At 45.4% G+C, this 25152-nt stretch overlaps 1 long non-coding RNA gene across 1 annotated transcript; it reads right to left on the reverse strand.

Moving 5' to 3' along the window:
* Positions 1-20358: 20358 nt before the first annotated feature.
* On the reverse strand, positions 20359-24946 carry LOC113603557 (uncharacterized). The gene is made up of 3 exons (XR_003425153.2): positions 24506-24946; positions 24238-24406; positions 20359-21266 (listed from the first exon to the last, which is right to left on the reverse strand). It is a non-coding gene; the product is annotated as an uncharacterized LOC113603557 (long non-coding RNA).
* Between the last annotated feature and the right edge of the window lie 206 nt (positions 24947-25152).

Below are 25152 nucleotides of genomic sequence, written 5' to 3' on the forward strand. Positions count from 1 at the left end.
CTCTCAGCAGCCTGAGCTGGACCCCTTCATATTTAGAACTGATTCCTAACCAGCGCAAAGTGATGTCAGGGAGAAAGGATCCGTTGTGTTTGAGCAACGACTGGCCCTGGCAGGATGGAGGGTGGAAAGTGAGCTGGGGTCTGGGGGCTACCGGACGGATTCCCTCCCACCACTTTGTATGAACATCTTCAAGTACACGGCCACATGTGCCACCACCCATGTTCAACTGTGTTTATTCTATACCGTTCTCAGTGGTTTCTACTCACTTCCCCTCATGTGCGTGATTCCTTTTCCACTAAAGCAGCTCAAATGGAAGTCCGTGTGTGAGAAATTCTGGGGCCGGGCCCAGGCCTGGCGCCAAGGCGGGTGGAGTGCGGGGACCCGTGCTCATCTGAGCCCCGCGTGGCCGTGGCCTCGGCCCAGCCTCTCTCTCCACTTCCTGCTGAAGTCAGTCTTGCCCACAAACCTGGCCTATTTGGCTCCTGCCGCGACACCCTCTGCCAGTCTTCCTCCCCTCCCCCGCCCTCCTTTCCCGGAACTTGTGACAGCGCCTCCCTGCAGTTTCAAGGACCACATGCTGTCTGTTTTTGCTGCCCTGACCCATATTCTTGTGGCCCTTTCCCGGGGGGTGTCCGCCTAGGTCAGATCTGAGCACTGCTCACTGGACGCTGGGTCGCACCCTCCTCCCAGACCCTGGTTTCCCCTCGTCCTCAGCTATGCAGGGCCCGTGGCTGTGGCCCCATGTGCTTTGAACTGAACCGGCAGGGGTTTGAACAGGGCAGGAATTCCTCCCAGCGGCCGTAAACATCACGAACGCAGCTGTCTCTCTGTCTCCTCCGTGGCGGTTACCCCAAAATATCTTATTTCCCTTGCCAGACTCGAGCCTCCAGGTGGCATAGAGTGTGTCTTATGTGCTTTAAATCACCCATAGCATCCCACTCATGAGAGGTGTTTGTGGGTTTCCTGAATTGGTGGATAGGGTTCGCCGGCATGAGTACAGAAGGAGTAGCTGTGGTCGCATGATCTTAGAACGACTGAAGGGTTTGTGACGTGGATTTACTTTTGACTAAGAAGTTCAGGGTCTCCCAGCCACAAAGCAAGCAAGGCTTACCTACGGAAAGGTAGGCAGCGTCCAAAGAAACGGGCACAGACACCGTGAAGAACTTGGGCTGCCAATGGAGCCAGGGCCTGGCCATGCCAGAGAAGGCCCGAGGCCGGATCGGTAGGACGTGGGGACATTTGCTGCAGTTAGAAGCCTCCAGAACAATGTGATACAACCTGATCTGCGGACCAGGGTCTCAAGCGCAAAACACCTCACTGGACTTTGAAAGGAGCCTGTGTCTCTTCTGAGGTGGCCTGTCAGGCCAGGCTCAGGGACCAGGCAGGGGCCAGTTTCTGTCCCGATGATTGACAGGCAGCACCGTCAATCAAAGGCAGGCTGGCTTTGGGCCAACCCTGGTGCCTCAGGCCAGGCCGCGGTGGCGGGCAGGTGTGGGACATCTGTAGGCCCAAATGAAAGCCCGCACAGAACACCTCTGGAGAGCTCTCTGTCCCACACGTCCCCCACCACAGGCACCTGTGCAGCTCAGCTGGGTGGACCTCCAGTGGCCGCAAGGCTTCACGGATGCCCGGGTCGCATGCGGCCACACTTCTAAGACGGCTCAGTCCAGCCCTGTCGAGACAGCAGGTGTTGGGGAAGGACAGGGAAACAGAGCACTTGGAGGCGGGGACAAGCGTGGCAGCGTGGCTGTGATGTGCCACAGGAAGGGTTGGGTCAGAACACTGTCCCGCACCCCGCTCTGCGTGAGGGACATGAAGGACCCTCTCTCCCACGGCCCCTCCTCTGAGAGGACCCAGCTGCCAGCCAGGAACGGCTGCAGGCCACCTCATGCAGCCTGGCGGCCAGGCGTGACGGGCCCAGTGGGGGACACACCGCCCTGCCCTAGCTGCCTGCCATGACGGTGAGCTCGACCAAGTCGCTTACCCTTTCTGCACCTGACTTTGCTCATCTGCAAAATGGGGATCCTAACATCTGCCTCAGCCAGCCGCCCAGGCACCCAAACAAGCCACTGTTGTATCAGCAGTCAAAATCCATCATTACCATTTGTTAGATATTTGGTGTGCTTTGCTTTAAGTTTATATCTTTATATCTTTATTAATTGATATATTATATATAATAAACATATATATATCCTATCTATTTATTTTAAAGTTTATATCCACGCAAGTGGAGGACGGGTGGGGCGGGGGGGCGGACAGAGGATCTGAAGTGGGGTCTCCGCTGACACAGGGTCTCTGTTGACGTGGGGCTTGAACTCACGAACTATGAGATCCTGACCTGAGCTGAAGTTGGATACTTAACCAACTGAGCCACCCAGGCATCTCTTGGTGTGTTTTTTTTTTTTTAAGTTTATTTATTACTTATTTAAGAGAGAGAGAGAGAGAGAGAGAGAGAGCAAGCGAGCACAAGTGCGAGGGGGGCAGAGAGAGACAGAAAAAGGGAATCCCAAGTAGGCCCAACATTGTCAGCGCAGAGAGCCTGACTCGGGGCTCAGTCTCACGAACCGTGAGATCATGACCTAAGCCGAAATCAAGCATCAGCCGCTTGACCAACTGAGCCCTCAGGCACCCCTGAACTACTTTGCCCATTAATACACTGAACTCTCATTTTGTCGTTGGGCTTTTGTCTTCTGTTCAGAGTTTCATCTTTGCCCATAGTTGATACACAGGACCAATAGAGAGTGATCCTCAGAACCGAAGCTCGGACTGCCCTGTAGACTGCAGGGAGGACAAAAGAAGACAGCAGAGTCGGCAGACCACTCAGCTGCACGGAAACCCGTGTCAGCCAGAGAGAAAGAGACCTCACTGTCTGTCTACACACCTGGATGGACCTCCAGCTGCCTCCGAGGCATCTCAGATGCACACAAGCACCGACCCCAGGACTAGATCGTCAGCCGCGGGTGGAATGGCGCTAATTCAGAACTAGGCAAAAGCTTGAAAGAATGTTAACCTAATAGATCCTTCAGAAACACTCAGGACAATATTGCATCTATAAAGCAAAAATAGACTGCCAGTGGGAACGCCAGTACAAGCGAGAGTTACAAGGAACTTAAACACAATTTTTGAGAGACGTAATTATAACATCCAAGAAACAACTGAGTAACAGGATGGACTCAAATGTAAAACCTCCAGGATGCGTTTGTGTAAATCTCCAGCAAGAAAACATACACTAAAAACATAGAGACAGGGGCGCCTGGGTGGCTCAGTCGGTTGGGTGGCCGACTTCAGCTCAGGTCATGATCTCTCGGTCTGTGTGTTTGAGCCCACGTCAGGCTCTGTGCTGGCAGCTCAGAGCCTGGAGCCTGCTTCCGATTCTGTGTCTCCCTCTCTCTCTGCCCCTCCCCTGCTTGCTCTCTGTCTCTGTCTCTGTCTCTCTCTCAAATAATAAACATTAAACACACACACACACACACACACACACACACACACACACACACACAAAGACAAGTTTTCTGCTTCCGGTGATGCTGGGCTGGCTGATTCTGATCGATCCTCCCCCAGACACCTGAAAAGGCAGCAAATTAAAATCTTCTGGAAAACATCTGGAGACTAAACAAGATGTGGGGAAGGATGGGAATTTGCCCCAGCTCTGCATGTACTTGCCACTGTGGAAGAGGTGGCCGAGAAGAAGGGGCTGGCTTTGACCCGGAGCGAGGGGTCCAGGCCTGCCGTCACGGTAAGCCAGGAGCAAATCAGACTTCTGTGGCTACAGTTACTCTTAATATGTTGTCTTTTAACTTTTATATTAGGGTTGAAAATAACTTACACATGACGATGCGGTGTTCCATTGTTCTGTCCGTATACTTACCTCTACTGGTGGGAGTTTTGCTCTGCTGTGCTTTCGTGTTATGCTGTTTAGAGTGTTTCCATTTCAATTTGAGTAACTCCTTTGAGCGTTTTCTGTAAAGCAGATCTCATGGTAATGAAATCCCTCGGTTTTCTGCTTCTCTAGCAGAGACTTGATCTGTCCTTCATTGATCTGTCCTTCATCAACGTCCTTCATCGTCCTTCATTGCTAAGCTTTCCTTTCCACACTTTAATGTCTATTATCCTACCTTTCCTGGCCTGGGAGGTTTCTGCTGAGAAATTTGCCTGTAGTCTCCTGGGGTGTTCTTTAAGTGCAACATGTCATTTTTTTCTTGCTGATTCCAAAATCCTCTGTCTTTAACTTTTGACAGTTTAATAATAATGTGTCTTGGTGTAGACCTCTTTATCTTCAATCTATTTGGGATCCTTTGGGCTTCATGAATCTGGGTGTCTATTTGTCCATTTTCTTCCCCAGATTTGGGAACATGGGGCATTATTTCTTTAAGTAAACTTTCTACTCCTTTCTCTCTCTCTCCTCCTTATGAGACTCTCAAAATGTGTATACAGTGGTCTCCCCTTATCCACAAGGGACACATTCCAAGACTCTCAGTGGATTCCGGAAATCACAGATAGTACCAAATCCTATGAATGCTATGTTTTTTCCTATATGTACATACCTATGATAAAGTTTGATTTATAGATTAGGGACAGTAAAATATTAATGACAATAACTAATAATTAAATAGAACAATTATAACAATATGCTATAAAAATGTCGTGTGAAGGTACCCTCTCCAAATTTTATCGTACCGTACCCACCCCTCTCCTCATGATGACATGAGATGAGAAGATGCTTACGCAATGAGATGAAGGGAGGTGAATGATGTCGGCGCTCTGACATAGCATGAGGCTGCTACTGCCCTCCTGGTGATACTTCAGAAGAAAGATCATCTGCTTCCAGGCTGCAGTTGACCACAGGAAATGGAAGCTGGATAAGGGGGGTGCTACTGGACTAGTGACTTTCACAGTGTTCCATAAATCCCCTGAGCTTTCTTCACTCTTCTTCATTCTATTTTGTCTTTGCAACTCCGAGCAGATAATTTCAAGTGGCTTGTCTTCGAGTTCACTGGTTCTTTCTCTAGCTTGCTCAAGTCAACTGTTGAAGCTCTCTGTTGAATTCTTCAGTTCTGCCATTGTATTCTGCAGCTCCACAGTTTGTTTTTAAATAATTTTTCTCTTTGTGTGCTGAACTTCTCATTTTGTTCGTGTCTTGTTGCCCTAATTTTTTTTTGAGTTGTCTGTGTTCTCTTAAAGCTCACTGAGCTTCTTTTTTTAAAAAATATTTTTAATGTTTATTTATTTTTGAGAGAGAGAGAGAGAGAGAGTGGAGGAGGGTCAGAGAGAGAGGGAGCTGTGCTCCAGAGCTCCCACAGAGGTGTTATCATCCAAGGATAGTTGTTACGTTGTTCTGGGGTGGGGGACGAGGGCTGTGACCTCCTATTCTGCCATCTTGCTGTCATCACCTGCACCCCTCTCACATAACCTGCAGGGACTGTAGCACTTGGGGGAGCCCCACACCACAGGCACCGGCTAGGCACCTAAATGCACTGCCAGAGTCTTTCTCCCCGGCCCTAGGACCTCATGAAATGAGAAACGTTTTTCTATCACTTGTGTCTTTCCTGAAATTACTTCCTTTTCTTTGGTGTTGATGCTGATTGAACAATACCAGTAATTGATAAGCCTCTAAAAGTTTTTTTAATGTTTACGTATTTATTTTTGAGAGACAGAGAGAGAGAGAGCACAAGCAGGGGAGGGGGAGAGAAAGCGGGGGACAGAGGATCTGAAGCAGGCTGTGAGCTGTCAGCGCAGAGCCCGATGCGGGGCTCAAATTCAGCAAACCCTGACATCACGACCTGAGCCGAAGTCAGACGCTTAAATGCTGAGCCGCCTGGCGCTTCATAAACCTCTCAAGCTTTCCTCATCTGATGCTGTTGTCACTCTTTGTGATTAAATGAGAGCTTTGACCCAGGTCATGCCTTTCTTAGTAGCATATTTCACCGCCTAGGCAACATGTTTCTTTACCTGTTGCCCAGGATGTGTTTCTTACTCCTTCGGTTTAAAAGAGCTTTGCTAACCTGCCCAACTTGCTGTAAAATCTGAGGAGCTTAATCCTCCTGCCTGAAGCCAGAGCAGGAAATAAGCAAAGTAAACACTATGGAACAACTCAAATAACTTGAAACTGCACTGTTAATAATTTTTTAAAAATATAATCCTTTGAAATCCTGGCAAGAAGGAAAAATGTGTGAGGGTGTTTGCAACCTCAGATCTTAATTTCTCTCTCTTAATCCTGCCTGGCGCAGAGTGTTCCTGGCTGGCCAAGAAACCTCCCCCCACCCCTCGACTCAGGCCCCACAGCATGCCTCTCCCACTTCACATCCTCGCCATGCCTACCCGGCAGCCCTGCAGGGAGGGGCTCACACACGGCTCTGCAGGGGAGGAGGCTCCGAGCCAGGTTTCTGGCCTGCCCACCATGCCAGGCCCTCCTTTGTGCAACTGCCCTGGGAGCTGACTCAGACCACAGTTCTGCTTCCAAACTGCTGACCCCATGAACCCTGATGGACTGAATCAAATTATACACACAGCAACCCCGGCTGCTCCGTGTAATGGCAGCTTGGAGCCTGGTTTGCACCACAAAATACAAAGTCTGTACTTATGTTACCAGAGTGCTTACAGAGCTCCCGTCTACATGCCCGAGGCACTAGGCGGCATGGTCTAATGCAAAAGAATCTCTAAGTTATAATTTCATTCAGCCTGAAATGACAAGATCTAAGCAGGTTCCAACTGGACCTGCTTCCCTGTTGATGCCGGGCTGCGGGCCTCAGGTGTCTTCACGATCCCAGAGTTTACATCTCTGGCCTCATCTGTACCCCGAGCTGTATGCACACATTGTCCTTTAGACTCCGTCATTTTGTGAAGAGAATAAACTGCAAATCAAAACACAAGCAAGCCTAAACCCCCAAGCCTCCAGACAGTTTGTAAACATTCCTGACAACAGGAGAGTGAAAGCTGGTCTTCCTGGTGAGTCTGGAAATCGCCCTCCTCCCGTTACCTACCGTTCCTCTCTCTCTCTCTGTCTCTCCCCTCCTCCACCGCAAATCAGCGCACCTGATCTCCTGTGTCAATCAGCACAGCAGACCCGTCACTGCGACACTTCCTTCCTTACCCTGAGATGCTTTTTAATGGATTTTCCTGATTACAAAGCAGCACATCCTCACCGCCATTCATGTGGAAAACACAGAAAAGCCCAAAGCAAAAAATAAAAACTTCCTATATCTACCGCTAAGGAATAAACATTCTTTAGTTGTTGATATAATTGCAGGCGTGTTTGTTGTCCTGGGTGTTTAATGCTTGCAAAGTGGCCTTTCCACGGTCTGTGATACCTACTGCTCTATTTATTTATTTTTTATAATTTTTTAATGTTTGTTTTTGAGACAGAGTGTGAGTGGGGGAGGGGCAGAGAGGGAGAGAGACACAGAATTCGAAGCAGGCTCCAGGCTCCGAGCTGTCAGCACAGAGCCCAATGCGGGGCTCGAACCCATGAACCACGAGATCATGACCTGAGCCGAAGGCAGATGCTCAACCGATTGAGCCACGCAGGAGCCCGTACCCACTGCTTTATAAGTGGGACTGGATGTGTGGTAGTTTCTGGAAGCTTTCCTCAGAAGTCCACTTGGGACCAGGACAATGATGCCACCCCTTAAGGATGGAGGGACGTCCGGGTACCTGGGCTCCTGAGGATTTCCTGGAGCGGTGGCACCATCAGGCCTGGACTCCCCACATCCCTGCTTCTCCAGGAGAGGAAATGCCCTACGTGGTTCAGGCCGCTCTCGTTCTGCGTTTCTCGCTCACTTCCAACCTGCTCCTAACTGTTACTCTGCTATACTTGCCTGCCGAACACACGGAAATACCTGCCTTGGCCCCTCAAGTTGCCGTTAGCCTCTTCTTTTACTTGTGCACACATCCTCATTCGCACGCACTTCTGTTCGCTGCTGGCCAGGGCCCAGGGCAACTGTCGTGAGCAAGGCAGTCGAGGTCCTGGTCTGTGTGGAGTTACACTGCTGAGCAGGGGACGCTGCAAAAGTGAGTCTTTGAGATCATTCTGGGTGGTGGTAAGTCTGTGATGTAACCAAACTGGGGTGCGTGTTATCTTCCTTTTCTGCTGTAACAAATTATCACACTAAAAATTTATCACCTTACAGTTCTGAAGGCCAGAAGTCTATGATGGATCTCCCTGGGCTAAAATCAGGAGGGTTCATTAGGAGGCCCTAAGGGAGGACGTGTCCTTGTCTCTCCCATGTGAGGTAGGCCGCGCACACAAGTGGGTTGGCTTGTGGCCCCTTCCTCCTCCTTCACGGCCAAGAGTGGTGGATGCAGTCTTTCTGACGTCCCATCCCTCCGACCCTGACGATCCCGCCTCTGCCATCCACCGCCAAGGAGCCTGAGGCTGCGTGGGCCCCACCCAGGTAATCCTGAAGAGCCTCCCCATTTTAAGGTCAGCTGATTAGCAGCCTTAATCCACCTGCTGCTGAAATCAAGCCTTGCCGCCCACAGTGACATACCTAGGGTTCCAGGAATCCGGCGGAAGATACCTTTGTGGGCATTATGCTGCCTGCTGTGGGGTGTGTGCTGAAGGGACCTGGGCACACGTGTGTCCGTCAGGCAGTGTGGTGACCGGAGGCCCCCGCCAGGAGCCACACACATTGACAAGAGCAGGCCTTCCAGAGTTTTGCTAGGTATAGGGAACAGAAATGACAGATGCTCTGAGGCTGCAGCGAGACCCTGCTGCCTGGAGGGACAGGATGGAACCTGGGGGGCAGGGAAGAAGCATCCAACGTGAGGTGGTAGGGGCACAGGAGCCCTGGGGGGCTTGGATGGAGAATGGAACCAATCAGAGGTTTTGAACAGCAAGGTGAGGTCACGTACCGTGCACTATGAAGATCACTTTGCCGCTGTGTAGACGAGGCTTGTAGGGGGCTACAGAATAAATAAGACCGAACCAGGAGTGCCTCGGGGGCTCGGTCTGTTGAGCATCTGACTTCGGCTCAGGTCATAATCTTGCAGTCGGTGAGTTCGAGGCCCGCGTGGGGCTCTGTGCTGACAGCTCAGAGCCTGGAGCCCGCTTTGGATTCTGTCTCCCTCTCTCTCTGCCCCTCCCCTGCTTGTGCTCTCTCTCTCTCAAAAAAAAAAAAAAGATAAAAAGCTCTTACTTGGACCGTTCAGCTTGCTTCATAAATTTTCCTTCTCTCACTTCACAAACCATGGTAGACTGCTGCATGTTGAAAATAAAAACCAGGGCGTCTGGGTGGCTCAGCCAGTTGAGCATCTGACTTTGGCTCAGGTCCTGATCTCATGCTTCATGAGTTCAAGCCTCACGCCGGGCTCTGTGCTGACAACTCAGGGCCTGGAGCCTTCTTTGGATTCTGTCTCCCTTGCTCTGTGCCCCTCCCCCACTCATGCTCCATCTCTCTCTCTCTGATCTGTCAAAAACATAAACATTAAAAAAAATTAAAAAAAAATAAGAGCGAACCATTGGGAGGGGGTTGCAGTAATGGGTTAAAGAAAATTGATTAGGGTGGTGCCGTGAGATCTGGGGCAATGAGAAGGTTCAGGATGTGTCCTGAAGAGAGAGGCCACTGAACTTGCTGATAAGCTGGCCACAGCTAGTGAGGAAAGAGAAGAATTGAGGGTGAATCTTGGAATTTGGGCCGGAAGAACTGATTGGCTGGTCACAGCACTTATTGAAAGGCAGAGAAGTGGGTGGAAAATGGACTTCAAGTGGGAGTCAAGAGTGCGCACTGTTTGGGTCAGGTGTGAAGTATCTAGGGTCAGGTGTGAGGTTGGGGTCAGGTGTGAGGTATCTGGCAGGGTCCCGGGGAGGTGGTGAGGTTCATGAGCTTGGCATTTGTGCAGGTCTGCTGGGCTGCCTTAACAGCATGCCTTGGACGGACAGCTTGAACAATGGGAATTTGTTTTCTCACAGTTCTGGAAGGTGGAAGTCCGTGATAAGGTCGCGGGGTTGGTTTCTGGAGAGGCACCTTCTCTCTGTGTCCTCACACGGTGCTTCCTGTGTGTGCATGAAGAGAGAGCTCTCTGGCGTCTCCTCCTCTTCCTGTAAGGACACCTGTGCTGTCAGAGTGGGCCCCACCCTCGCTTCCAAGCTCCTTCCCAGGGCACCCAGAGCCCTTCCTCACCTGGCTCCTCTTCCCTCTTCACACTCACCTCTTCCCACTTCCTGCTCTGCTCGCAGCGGACCCTTCCCACTTCTCGCGTGGTCACGCCATAGCTCAACTTCAGACTCACACAAATGCTGTTCCTTCACCAACAGTGCTTTCTCTACCTGGGGTGCAGAGCAGAGCCAACAAGGGCCAATCGGTGGGCAGGGTGGAGAGGAAAGGCAGAGGCAGGGTCAGAGCCAAGGTCCTCAGGGAAGGAAGACACCTGCTCAGAGAAGAGCAAGAACAACGTCATGGGACAGGTCAGACAAGGCCGCCAATGCTAAGAATTGGGTCTTGACTGGTGGATGTAGAAAGAAAGGCATTTCATTCATCAGCGGTGACTTAAAGAGGAGGGGTTGGCATGAGTGACGGGAAGCAGAAACCACACCGATGATCCTGCTGGACCACTCGGGCTAGACACAGACTCTTTCCAGGAAGTACTGAAAGGTGTCTGGCAAGAAGGTCCTCCTTCCTCTTGAACCTGCTTCCACGGCATCTCTTATCTATGAAGGGCATTTGGCATAAATGATACTGATGGCTTTTCTCCACATTCATCTTTCCCACGTATGAAAGAGCACTTGTGCTCCAAACCAGGAAACACGGCACTAAATTACGTACTTTGTTCTCTGGTTCTTCCTTATGCCTTCGTTTCATTTGTTTGTTTGTTTGTTTGTTTATTCATTTATTTTTTATGCCTTCGTTTTAAATCCCCAAACCAGCAGGTGCTCAAACTTCAGTTATTCAACAAGTACTTTTGGGGCATGCGCAAGGCGTCCAACACTGCCTGGTGAGGCTCGTGGGGAGGGAACGGTCAGCTGTGGTCAGTGTGACAACACGGAAGATGGGGCTGCAAATGTCCTCTGCGTTTGGCAACCAGGAAGTTCTCGATGTGCCTGCTGATTGACTTGTGGCCTGATGGCAGATAAAATAAGTGAGGAGAAAAAGTTCACGATGGGAAAATTCTTTTTGTGATGTGTTGAAGAATTTGGGGTTATTTAGCCTGATAGGAGAAAACTGATTTAGAAGCTGTTCTATGATATATATATATATATTTATTTGCTTTGTAAAAAAATTTCTAAATTAATTTTTGAGAGACAGAAAGAGAACATGCATGCAAGTGGGGGAGGGGCAGAGAGAGAGGGAGACACAGAATCAGAAGCAGGCTCCAGGCTCCGAGCTGTCAGCACAGAGCCCGACGTGGGGCTCGAACTCATGAACCGTGAGATCATGACCTGAGCCGAAGTTGGACGCTTCACCTACTGAGCCACCCAGGTGCCCCTGTTTATTTGCTTTTATGTTCAAAGTATTTTTGTTCTTATTGCAAAACGATAAAATTTGAAAAACAAAACGCTTGTAGAAGTAATCAATGAAAGTAATCTATAATTGCACTGCCAAGAGAGGGACAAGAGGCCTGTAGACATTTTGTCATACGTCCTTCCAGACTTCTAGTTACACATAGTTATGATTTTAAGCAGCATCGTGTCACATGTTTATACTGTTTAAAACAATAGCTTTATCGAGATATAATTCATATATCAATACAATTCACCCATTTAAAATGTAAAATTCAGTGGTTTTGAGCACATTCACAGATGCGCTCAAGTGTCTGCACAGTGAGCTGGACATTTTCGCCACCTCAAGAAGAAAACCCTCACCATTTAGCTATCACCCTGAACTCCTCCTCCCCCAGCCCCAAGCAACCACCAATCTACTTTCCATCTAGATTTGTGGACATTCCACATGAATGGAATCATACAATATCAGGTCTGTTGTAACTGGCTTCTTTCACTGAGCATGTTTTTCAAGTTCATCCATTTTGAGATGTGTCAGTACTTCATTCCTTTTTATGGTGAAATAAAATCTCATTGTATGAATATGCCACATTTTGTCTACCCATTTGCTAGTTGATGAACATTTAAGTTGCTTTGACTTTCTTGCTACTACAAATACTGCTTCCGTGAACTTTTCATGTGGAAGATTTTATGTGGACGTATATTTCCACTTCTGGCTGTGTACCACGAATGGAATTGCTGGGCCATAGGGTGACTCTATGTCTGATCATTTGAGGAGCTGCACACTGTCTTCCAGAACAAATGCACCATTTTCCATTCTCATCAGCAGTGCATGAGGGTTTCGATTCCTCTACATCCTTGCCAGCACTTGTCCTCCTCTGTCTTTTTTATTCAAAGCCACGAAGACTTAGTCCTCTGTTTTCTTCTAAGAGTTTTGTAGTTTTAGCTCTTATATGTATATCTTGGGTCCATTTTGAGTTAACTTTTGTATGAGGTGGCAGAGAAGGGTGCGATTGTACTTTCTTGCATATGGCTGTCCAGGTGTTCAAGCACATTTGTTACAGAGACCATCCTTTCCCCATCAGATATCCTGGCACGCTAGTGTAAAATCAGTTGACCATAGTTATGTGGGTTTATTTCTGGACTCTCATTTTTATTCCATTGACCTATATGTCCACCCTCATGCCAGTACCACACTATCTTGATTACCGTTGCTTTAGTAAGTTTTAAAACTGGGAAATGTGCATTCTCTTACTTTGTTCTTTGTGAGGATTGTTTGGGTCATTCTGAGTCCTTTGCAATTCCATATGAATTTCACAATTTCTACAAAGAAGCCAGCTGAGATTCTGATAAGGATTGCGTGAGTCTATAAACCCATTTGGAGAGTATTGCCACTTTAACAATAGTAAGTTTTCCAATTCATGAACATGGGATGTATTTCCACTTAGATCTATTTAATTTCTGTCAATAACATTTTACAATTCTCAGAGTATAAAGTTTTAAACTTCATGTTATTCCTAGGTATTTTTGATGCTATTGTGAATGGAATTTTAACTTCACGTTTTTGCTGTTTCATGCAAGTGAATAGAAATAAAATTGAGTTTTGTGTATTTGACCTTATATTCTGCAGCCTTGCTGAATACGTTGATCAGTTCTAGTAGTTTTTTAGTGGATACTTTATGACTTTCTTTATACGATATCATGTCATCTCTGAATAGTTTTACTTCTTCCTCTTACTTCTTTTTCTTTCCCAATTGCCCTGTCTAGGACCTCGGGTGCAAAGTTGAATACATAGGTGACAGTGACATCCTTGTTTTGTGTCTGATTTTGGCATGAAAACATCTAGTCTTTCACCAGTAAGTATGATGTTGATTGTGGGTTTTGTTTATTTTTAGTATTCTTTACTGGGTTGAAGAATTTCTTTTCTATTTATGGTTTGTTCACTGTTTTTATTAAGAAAAGTTGTTGAATCTTCTCAAATGATTTTTCTGTATCTTTTGAGATGATTCTGTGGTTTGAGGGGTTTTTTTTTATTCTATTGATATGGTTTATTACATTAATTGATATTCCAATGTTAAACCAGCCTTATGTTTTTGTAATAAATCCCACTTGATCATAGTGTAGAATTCTTTTTATGTGTTTTGTGTTCCACTTACTAAAAAGTACTACCTTGTTGAGAATTTTTATACTCATAAGAGATATTGAGCTATAGTTTTCTGGTGATGTCTTTGGTTTTGGTATCAGAGTAATATTGCCTTCACAGATTGAGTTGAGAAGTATTCCTTCATCTTCTACTTTCGGAAGAATTTTTGAAGAACTGGTATTGATTCTTCCTTAAATATTGAGTAAAATTCACCAGCAACGCTATTTGGACCTGGGCTTTGCTTTGTGCATAGTTTGTGAATACTGATTCAGCCTCCTTACTTGTTACAGATATAGTCACATCGTCTATTTCCTCTTGAGTCTGTTTTGGTAGTGTGTATCTTTCAGGAATTTTCCCATTTCAATTGAATTCTCTAATTTACTGGCATAAAATCGTTCATAGTATTCCTTTACAACCTTTTTATTTCTGTAAAGTCAGTCATAATATTTCCATCTTTCACATATGGATGTAGTAATAGGACTAGTTCTTTTTTTCTTGGTAAATCTAGACAAAGACTTGTCAAGTTTATAAATGTTTTTAAAGAAACAGCTTTTGTTTCCATTGATTTTCTTGATTTTTTTTCTATTTTTCTATTTCATTCATTTTCACTCTAATCTTCATTTCTTTCTTTCTCCTTTAGATTCAGTTTGCTCCTCTTTTTCTGGTGTGTAAGGTGAGAGGTAGTTTACATACTTGAGATATTTCTTCTTTTTTTAATACAAACATTTACAGCTATAAATTTCCCTCCAAATATTGATTTAGCTGCATCCTTCAAGTTTTGGTGTGTCTCATCTTCATTTTCATTTATCTCAAAGTATTTTCAGATTTCCCTCTGAATTTCTTCTTTGGCTCATTGGTTATTTAGGAGTGTGTTGTTTAATTTTCACATACTTATGACTTTATAAGTTTCTTTCTGTTATTGATTTATAATTTCATCCCATTGTGGCAGGAGAACATACTTTGTATTGTTTTCATCTTTCAAATATATTGATGTTTGTTTTATGGTTTAACCTATGGTCTATCCTGGAGAATGTTTTCTGTGCACTTGAGAAGAATGTATGGTCTACTAGTGTGGGGTCAGGTGTTTTAGAAGATGTCTGTTAGGTCTCCCTGGTATATCCTATTGTTCAAGTCTTCTATTTCCTTGTTATTCTTTGCCTAGTTTTTCTATTCATAGTTGGAAATGGGTATTGAAGTCTCCACGTACTGTCAAATTGTGTATTTCTCCATTTCTGTTAATTTTTTCTTCATACATTTTGGTGTTCTGTCATCAGATGTATATATGTTTATAATTGTTTCTTCCTAATGGATTGGCTCTTTTGTCATTTTAAATGTCTCTGTCTCTAGTAACATTTTTGTTTTGGAATCTATTTTGTCAGACATTCCATGTTCATGGATTGGAAGAACAAATTGTTAAAATATCTATACTACCCAAAGTGGCCTACCCATTTAATTCAATCCCTATGGAAATACCAAGAGTATTTTTCACAGAGCTAGAACAAACAATCCTAAAATTTGTGTGACACCACAGAAGACCTTGAATAGCCAAAGCAACCTTGAAAAAGAAAAGCAAAGCTGAAGGCATCATAATTCTGGACTTCAGTTATATTACAAAGCTGTTGTGATCAAAACAGTATGATACTGGCACAACAATAGGCAAATAGATCAATAGGACAGAATAGGAAACCCAGAAATGAACCCACGACTATATGGTCAATTAATCTTCGACTACACAGGAGAGACTATCCGATGGGAAACAGACAGTCTTCTCAACAATAGTGTTGGGAGAACTGGACAGCAACATGTGAAAGAAGGAAACTGGGCCACTTTCTTACATCATACACAAAAATAAATCCAAAATGGGGGCTCCTGGGTGGCTCAGTTGGTTAAGCATCATGCTCTGTCTCATGCTCTCTCTCTCTGTCAAAAATGAATAAACATTAAAAAAATAAATAAATCCAAAATGGATGAAATACCTAAAGGTTAGACCTGAAACCATAAAAATGCTAGAAGAGAAAACAGGCAGTAACTTCTTTGACTTTGCTCATATCAACTTCTTTCCAGATATGTCTCCTGGGGCAAGAGAAACAAAAGAAAAAGAAACTATTGCAACTACATCAAACAAAACAAAACAAAACAAAACAAAACCCTTCTGCACAGTGAAGGAGACAATGAACAAAACTAAAAGACAACCTACAGAGTGAGGGAAGATATTTGCAAATGACATATCTGATGAAGGGTTAGTATCCAAAATATACAAAGAATTTATAGGGGCACCTGGGTGGCTCAGTCAGTTATGTCTCAAACTCTTGATTTCAGCTCAGGTCATGATCTCATGGTTCATGGGTTTGAGGCATGCGTTGGGCTCTGCGCTGATGGTGTGAACCCTGCTTAAGATTCATTCTCTCCCTGTCATTCTGCCCTTCCTCTGCTCTCTCTCCTCTCTCAAAATGAAAAAATAAACTTAAAAAAACCCCAAGTCTATCCATAAAAAAAAAGAAATCATCACTTCTAAAAAAATAATAATTTCTAAAACTCAACACCCCAAAAATGAATAATGTCATTTAAAAATGGGCAGGAGACACGAATAGACACTTCTCCAAAGAAGCCATCCAGATGGCAAACAGACACATGAAAAGATGCTCAACATCATTCATCATCAGGAAAATGCAAATCCAAACCACAGTGAGATTCCACCTCACATCAGTCAGAATGGCTAACATCAACAATGTAGAAACAACAGGTGCTGGCAAGGATGTGGAGAAAGGGGAACACTTGTGCTCTGTTGGTGGGAATGCAAACTGGTGCAGCTGCTCTGGAGAACAGTGTGGAGGTTCCTCAAAAAGTTAAAAATAGAACTACCTGGGGGGCATCTGGGTGGCTCAGTTGGTTAAGCATCTGACTTTGGCTCAGGCCATGATCAGGTTTGTGAATTCGTGCCTCGCATCAGGGTCCATGCTGACAGTATGGAGCCTGCTTGGGATTCTCTCTCTCTCCCTCTCTCTCTCTGCTCCTCCCACATGTTCTCTCTTTCTCTCTCTCTCAAAATAAGTTAATAAACTTAAAAAAAATAGAACTATCCTGGGTGCCTGAGTGGCTCAGTTGGCTAAGCGTCCAACTTCAGCTCAGGTCATGATCTCATGGTTCACTGCCGTCAGCACAGAGCCTGCTTCAGATCCTCTGTCCCACTCTGTCTCTGCCCCCACCCCACTTTCTCTCTCTCAAAAATAAACATTAAAAAAAATAGAACTACTTTTTGATCCAGCAATTGCACTACCAGGAATTTACTCAAAGAATATAAAACTACTAATTCAAAGGGATACATACACCCCAATGTGTTTTTTTAACCCTAGAAGTATCATGGCCTAGCACCCCAATGTTTCAGCAACATTATATACAATAGCCAAATTATGGAAACAGCCCAAGTGTCCATTGATTGATGAATGGGTAAACAAGATGTGGTATATATATATATGATGGAATATTACTCAGGCATAAAAATGAATGAAATCTTGCCATTTGCAATGACATGAATGGAGCTAGAGAGTATTATGCTAATTGAAATAAGTCAGCCAGAGAAAGACAGATACCATAGGATCTTACTCATATGTGGAATTTAAGAAACAAATGAGCAAAGAGGAAAAAAAGGGAAAGAGAGAGAGGCAAACCAAGAAACAGAGTTAACTATAGAGAACAAACTGCTGGTCACCAGAGGGGAGGCGGGTGGGGGATGGGTGAACTAGGTGATGGGGACTCAGGATGCCCCTGTCGTTATGATGCACCGGGTGACGTAGGGAAGTGTTGAATCACTACATTGTACACCTGAAACTAAGATAACATTGTTCGTTAACTAACTAGAATTAAAATAAGAACTTTAAAAAAATGAAGCCCATTTTGTCTAATGTTACAATAGCCACTCCAGCTTTCTGTGGTTACTATATGCAAGATACATCTTTTTCCATTATTTTACTTTCAATCTATGTCTATCTTTGAAGCTAAAGGGAGTCTCTTGTGACAGCATAATATTGGACCTTGCTTTTTAACATCTAACTTGACAAGATCTTTATTGCCTTTATTTACTGGATTGTTTAACCCATTCGCATTTAATGTTATTGGCATGGTTGGATTTATGTCTAACATCTTACTTTTTGCTTCATACATGTCTCACGTCTTCTTTGTTCCACTATTACTCCTTCAGTGTTTTCTTTTGTGTTGAGTAAATGTTTCTAATGTAACAGTTAATTTCTTTACTGATGTTCATTGTACAGTTTTGAGTTATTTCCTTAATGGTTGCTCTGGGGCTTACCATATGCATCTAGTCAGAATCGACTTCGGATTTATTGTTTTTATTTTATTTTTGAGACAGAGAGAGACAGAGCATGAGCGGGGGAGGGGCAGAAAGAGAGGGAGACACAGAATCCGAAGCAGGCTCCAGGCTCTGAGCTGTCAGCACAAAGCCGACGTGGGGCCTGAACTCACAGACCGCAAGATCATGACCCGAGCTGAAGTCGGACGCTCACCCGACTGAGCCACCCAGGCACCCCCGACTTCAGATTTATAATAATTCCAGTGAGATAAAGAAATGTTCCTCCTGTATAGCTCTATTCCCTATCCCATCTTCCTGTGGTATAAGTTAAATACGTGTTATTTCTGTAAACCTCACAGAGCCAACAACATTTTGTTGTTATTATTATCGCCTTATAAAATGTTGTGTATATTAAGGCCTAAGTAAGAAGAGAGAGTGATCAGCGTGCCTGAGTGGCTCAGTCAGTTGAGCATCTGACTCAATTTTGGCTCAGGTCATGATCCCACGGTTGGGGAATGAGCCCGGCCTCGGGCTTCACGTTGAGCATGAAGTCTGCTTAAGATTCTCTCTGTCGTCCCTCTGTCCTCCCCTCTGCTCACTCTTTCTCCCTAAAAAAAGAGAGAAAGAGTGATCATACATTTTGTTATATTAGGCTTTTTATTTCATCTCTGATTATCTTCATTCTATTCTGAATGAAACATGTTCTATTCTATGGAAACGTGTCCTGACCGCAACACGGCTTTGCTGTGACTCTTCCCTTTTGTGCTGTTGTTGCAAATTTATATTACATTTCTGTATGTTGTCGTGTTAACGATACATCATACACCTATGTTTATATACTCGCTTTTTAAATTAGTTAAGAAAAGAAAGTAAATATGCATTCATATGATCATAATTATGTGATTGTCTTTACTATGCTTTTTGTTCTGGTGTGTATGCAGATTTTAATTATCATTACTTGTTTTCAAGACTTCCTTTAGTGTCTCTTATAAGGCGATACACTGGCAACACATTCTCTCAGCTTTTGTTCATTTGGGAAATTCTTTCTTTCACCTTCATCTAAAGATAAAGGAATCCTGTTAGCATTTTTCTCTTTGAGCCACTTGTAAAGTATACTCCTTCTGACTTCCACTGCTTCTGCTTCTGGAAGATGTCAGCTGTCAATCTTACTGGGGTTCACTTGTAAGTGACGAGTTTTTTTGTGCTTTCAAGATTTCCTCCTTGTCCTTAGCTTTCAGCACTTTTAGTATGATGTGTCTATTGTGGGACTCTGTATTTATCCCACTTAGAGTTTATTGAATTCCCGTTTGGGAGGTTTCAGCCGTTACTTCTTTGAATATTCTTTCTGCTTCTTTCTCTTTTGTCCTTCTATTTCCATTACATGTATGCTGGTGCCCTGAATATTGTCCTACCCATTTTCCAAGGCTGTATTCCTATTTCTTAATAATTATTTCCCTGTTCTTTAGATTGCATAATCAGTATTGGTCTGCCTTGAAGTGTGCTTTTTCTGCCGGTTCTAATTTACCCTCTAGTGAATGTTTCATTTTAGTTGTTGCAGTTGTCAACTTCAGAATTCCTATTATTTATTTATTTATTTATTGAAAATAATTTTTAATTTTTTTAGCATTTATTCATTCTGGAGAGACAGAGTGAGCAGGGGAGGGGGAGAGAGAGGGAGACACAGGAGCTGAAGTAGGCTCTAGGCTCTTAGCTGTCAGCACAGAGCCCAACATGGGGCTCGAACTCACGAATCGTGAGATCATGACCTGAATCGAAGTCGGACACTTAACTGACTGAGCCACCCAGGAACCCCTCAAAATTTCCATTTTTTAAATTATTTCTAGCTCTTTATTGGTATTTTCTCTTTCATGGCATTGTCATCATACCTTCCTTTACTTTGTAAATTATAGTTTCCTTTAGCTCTGTGAACACATTTATAATGGCCACTTTGAGATTTGGTTAGCGCCTGGTCTCATCACTCTCACAGGCAATTTCTGTCACTTGGTTTTCTCTTCTTTTCTTTCTTTTTCCTTTTCTTTCTTTCCTTTTCTTTCTTCTTCCCTTTTTTTGGTGTCTGGTTCATATTTTCCTTTGCATGTGTTTTAATTGCAATGTCTATTTGTCTGGGTTTTTTCCTGCCTTATTTTTTCATGTAGCAACATAACTTTAATATTTTCCTGTCAGTAAAGAGTCTTCTTTGCTATGATTTTATATGGCTGTAGAATACATTACTTATGAATGAGTGCCCCAATTTTTTAAGCCCACTCTCCATATTTGGGCCTTTTCCACTTTAAGTTTTCATTAAGCAAACTTATTTTCTATTTGTATTTTTCCACAAACACAAAAACAGACGATCAGCTCTTCTGTCTCCTTCTCCAAACAGGATAGAAAACTATGGTCTTTTTTTAAAAAATTTTTTTAACATTTATTCATTTTTTGATAGAGAGTCAGAGCGTGAGCAGGGGAGGGGCAGAGAGAGAGGGAGACACAGAATCCGAAGCAGGTTCCAGGCTCTGAGCTGTCAACACAGAGCCGGACGTGGGGCTCAAACTCACAGACTGCGAGATCATGACCTGAGCCAAAGTCGGACGCTCAACCGAGCCACCCAGGCGCCCCGAAAATTATGGTCTTAAAGTGTAACAAAGATGATAGAATTTAGACACTGAGACAACTATGTAGTTATAGAATATAAGCATTGATAGACCTGTTCAAAGGCTTGTTCAATCCTTTTTTATTTCCTTCTGGACTCTCAGACGTGGCTTTGTTTCTCAAAGGGGATGCTGACGACATTCTTGGGGAGGCCATGCTTTCCACGTTCCACGGTGTTTCGTGGCCCTGTCCCTCCCATTGAAGTCAGCACTGCTTCCCAGCTATCGTGACCACAAAATCCCCCTTTCCCTTTGACCAAACGTCACTGAAAGTCACTGGGCTATCGGCTGTAACAGTGTACTTTCGGTCTTGATGGTGGGTGAGGGGATGGAGAAGAGACACCTGCCCAGGGTGGCAGCTGAGCGTGCTGAAACACCGTGACTTCAGGCCCGCTGGGGCGGCACAGAGGCAGGGCTCACGTGCTCAATCCGCAAACAAGCTTATGAGATAGGTGTCCCTCCAACACGGCGTGTGTGAGGAGACCGAGGCTCCGAGGCAGGGAAAGTGACCGAAGTTCCACAGCTGGTGAGTCACCGAATCGCAGTCTGATCTCTACCAGCCCCGTGGACCGGGGTCAACAGCCACTCCCTCTGTGGTGTCAGGCGGAGGTCCTGCGTCCCCAGCACAGTGTCGATTCAACAGGAGGTACCCAGGACTTGTTGCTAATGTGCTTCTTGTTCCAAGAGGCTGTTACGCGGATGTTCATAATTGCTCACATTCATATGTATGTTATGCTTCAAAGTGAAAAAAAAAAACAGAACAGAAAAAGCGGAGTGTTTATGTCGAACAACTTTTTAAAGGTTTGATCATAAGTAGACAAGAGAGAAAGGAATCAAAGCATCAAAACCATGATAAGATCAAAGCCTAGAAAACCAAGTTCTGAAGGGGTAAAACGTGCATACTTAGGAGGATTGGGAAAGCATTTGCTTCTCATCTGCAGTTGATTTCTTTATTTGTGGGGCACGGATAATAATGTTCTTCACGAGCCAAATTATCCTTATTTATTTATTTATTTATTTAATGTTTATTTATTTTGTGAGAGAGAGCAAGTGTGAGTGGGGGAGGGGCAGAGAGAGAAGGAAAGAGAATCCTAAGCAGACTCCGCGCTGACAGCACAGAGCCCGAGGCGGGGCTCAAACTCATGAACTGTGAGATTATGACCTGAGCCGAAGTCAGATGTTCAACCGCCCGGGGGGGCCCCTAAATTATCCTCTTTGAAAACATTTATTTTCTCAACTTCCGAATGTGTCCGCTCAGCACTTCTTCTCATTCTTCCCTTCCCTGATTTTTCTTACCGTTCCACAACGGAGAGCGAGCGTGTGGTGATTTGTTCCCTGCGCCTCTGGAAATACCTGTCCGGCAAGTGGCTCCCTGAGACCCCATCCTCCTCGAGGCCACATGTAACCCTGCAGCCTGAGGGGAGATCTGAGACCCGAGGGGACGAAGGCCGGCTTCACAGAGCGCAGAGCGCGTGCCCCCATCCTGACGCGCTGGCTTTCCCTCTGTAGCCCGTCTACCGTCCAGGGGCTCCTTCGGGTCTGTCCGGACGGACGTGTGATGCACGAACCATCCTCAGCTCTTCCTGTCCGGCTCTCGCTGCCGCCCTTTCCTGGTACCCTGGGCCTTGGCGAGGCCTCTCATTTCATCCTTAAAGGCCCGGCCCTCTGGCAGCAGCGGTCCTGTGAGAGTCTTGGCCGATGCTGACCAAGGACGCGGCCCCAAAGTAACAGAACTTCGAGAACCACAGATAGAGTCAAAGCTTGCACCGGATCAGGGCCTTTTCTTCACTGAAAATAAAAGGAAGTTTAGCCTCCGTTTTTCCAGGCTCCTCTGCAAATGGAGATCAGTTGTACCCGCCCAACAGGGTGTCTCTAGGCTGAATTGATACTTACGTGTCTGAAAGCCTTGTGTTGTATTTCTGCACGGAGGGAACTTAGGAAGGGATTAAAAGATGGTGCCTGGGCGGCTCAGTGGTTAAGCGTCCGACTTTGGTTCGGGTCATGATCTCACGGTTCATGGATTCAAGCCCCACGTCGGGCTCTGTGCTGACAGCGTGGAGCCTGGAGCTGCTTAGGATTCTGTGTCTCCCTCTCTGCCCCTCCCCCACTGTCACTCTGTCTCTCTGTCTCTGTCTCTCTCTGTCTCAAAAATAAACAGTAAAAAAAATTTTAATAAAAAAAAGGAAGATACTAAAGATAAGGTAGGTGGGAAACCGACCCTGCCCAGGGATAATCATACAGAAACTTCCTCTCTTTAAGGCAGAAAACTGGCTTTTAAGTAACTAATTATCCTCTGACAAGGCATAACAATTTCCCCACCAAGAAAGCAGTGTCCTTGCTCACCTGGGTGAGCTCATTTTCTCACGCACTTTCGTTGTTATATTACAGCTTTACTCTTCAGGACAACTCAGTTCACTTTTGCCAACCATCACCCCTGCAGTGAAACCCGGTGCTCTGGTAGCTTTAGAGCTGACTGGTAACAAATGAACATCTTTTCTGGGGAGTATGGGTTGGACTACATTTACTGCTAGCCACTGAGCTGCCGTCGGAAGACAATTCTACTCTCGACAGGTATCCACTTTTTTACCTTCTTTTTAAAACCAGGAAGGATGGGGCGCCTGGGTGGCTCGGTCGGTTAAGCGGCCGACTTCAGCTCAGGTCAGGATCTCACGGTCCGTGAGTTCGAGCCCCGCATCGGGCTCTGGGCTGACGGCTCAGAGCCTGGAGCTGTTTCGGATTCTGTGTCTCCCTCTCTCTCTGAACCTCCCCCGTTCATGCTCCGTCTCTCTCTGTCTCAAAAATAAATAAGCGTTAAAAAAAAATTTTTTTAAACCAGGAAGGAGCTTGGGGTGCCTGGGTGGCTCGGTCGGTTGGGCGCCGGACTTCGGCTCAGGTCATGATCTCACGGTTCGTGGGTTCGAGCCCCACGTCGGGCTCTGTGCTGACAGCTCAGAGCCTGGAGCCTGCTTCTCATTCTGTGTCTCCCTCTCTCTCTCTGCTCCTTCTCAGCTCACACTCTGTGTCTCTCTCAAAAATAAATAAACATTAAAAAAAAAAAAACAGGAAGGAGCTTGAGACTGTTGGGGAACCACTCAGAACCCCGGAATTAGTCTGAAGATGACTTAAAATTTTTTTTAATGTTTATTTTTGAGATACAGAAAGACCGCGTGTGAGCAGGGGAGGGACAGAGAGAGGGAGACAGAATCTGAAGCACGCTCCAGGCTCTGAGCTGTCAGCACAGAGTCCCATGCGGGGCTTGAACTCACAAACCGTGAGATTACGACCTGAGCACCCAGGCTCCCCCAGTATGAAGATTATTTTAAACTCAAGACATTTGATCTAATGGATATAGAAAGAAGCCACCTCAAAGCTTGCCTTACCTGACAAAAAGCAGCAACTTCTGGGAAAATGACTTCCCCCCGGGGCGGGGGGTGGACTACTAATCCCAGCAGAGAGATCAGGGGTAAACCTACGGAAAATCCTGTCTGGGAGAGTCTCGTGGCATGGCCATGAAGAAGACAGAAAGACCACTCACACCTGCATAGATGAACATTATCTCAGACTTCTTATCTCCTGTTTGTTTTCCTAAAAGTGATTTGTCTTTCCTAAAGAAACCTGTTTGCTCTTCCCACTGGAGGCCTTCCTCTCCTCCCTTTCTTACTAAGTCGGGCACACAAGCACCCCCCCTCCGTGAGCTCCTCCTCACCAAACCTCCCCAGGTGTGCACGTTGCAGGCCTAAAGAAACTCTTTTCTTCTTTTGCTAATCTGTTTTTTGTCAGTTTAATTCCGAGTCTCCTGGGAAAAGCCTTCCCCTTCCAACCTGGCAGATCTGAGCTTTGCACCTCCAGAGGGCTTTAGGTGTCCTTTTCATCTCCTGAAGGGAAATGAACACAAACGTTGTGAGTGGGGCAGGGATGGGAAGGCGGCTGAGTTCTGAGAGATCTGGAATCAGAAGTGAGTCTGCCTCTCTCACCTGCCCCCTTCTCCTTCTTCATTCATTTTCGCCACACGCCCTTTATTCCCCGGGTTTGCATTTCTCAGCATGCCTGTGTGCTCTGAGGACCACCCGTCCTGGATTCCTGGGGAGCTGGATAAAATGCACATCACTAGGCCCTGCCTCAGACACACAGAATCAGAATCACCTGCAAAGGGCTCTGGGGTTTGCACGTGTGATGGGCTCTCCAGGTGACTCTTGGATGTATGAAAATTTCATAATTCCTCTGGCATCTGGAAAGAAACTTAGGAAATTTAAAAATGAATGTGTCATCGTCCCCATCCTCCAGGAGTTCACGAATTCACCTAACAAAGAAGAAAAGATGGGCAGAATGATAGCATGGGGGACAATGGTGCTAAGTCTCATTGAAGCTCTACAGAAAATAAAATGTAGATGCCCATATTTATAAACTTGTCCACAAGCCTGGATTTCATTAGGTTTTTTTTTTAATAAAATTTATTTATTATTTCGGGGGGGGGAGCACAAGCAGGGGATGGACAGAGACACACACAGAGTGTGAGCAGGGGAGGGGCAGAGAGAGAGGGAGACACAGTATCTGAAGCAGGCTCCAGGCTTGGAGCTGTCAGCACAGATACCGATGCGGGGCTCGAACTCATGAGCCATGA

This window comes from Acinonyx jubatus, chromosome B4 (genome assembly GCF_027475565.1).
Source record: "Acinonyx jubatus isolate Ajub_Pintada_27869175 chromosome B4, VMU_Ajub_asm_v1.0, whole genome shotgun sequence".
Taxonomy (NCBI): domain Eukaryota; kingdom Metazoa; phylum Chordata; class Mammalia; order Carnivora; family Felidae; genus Acinonyx; species Acinonyx jubatus.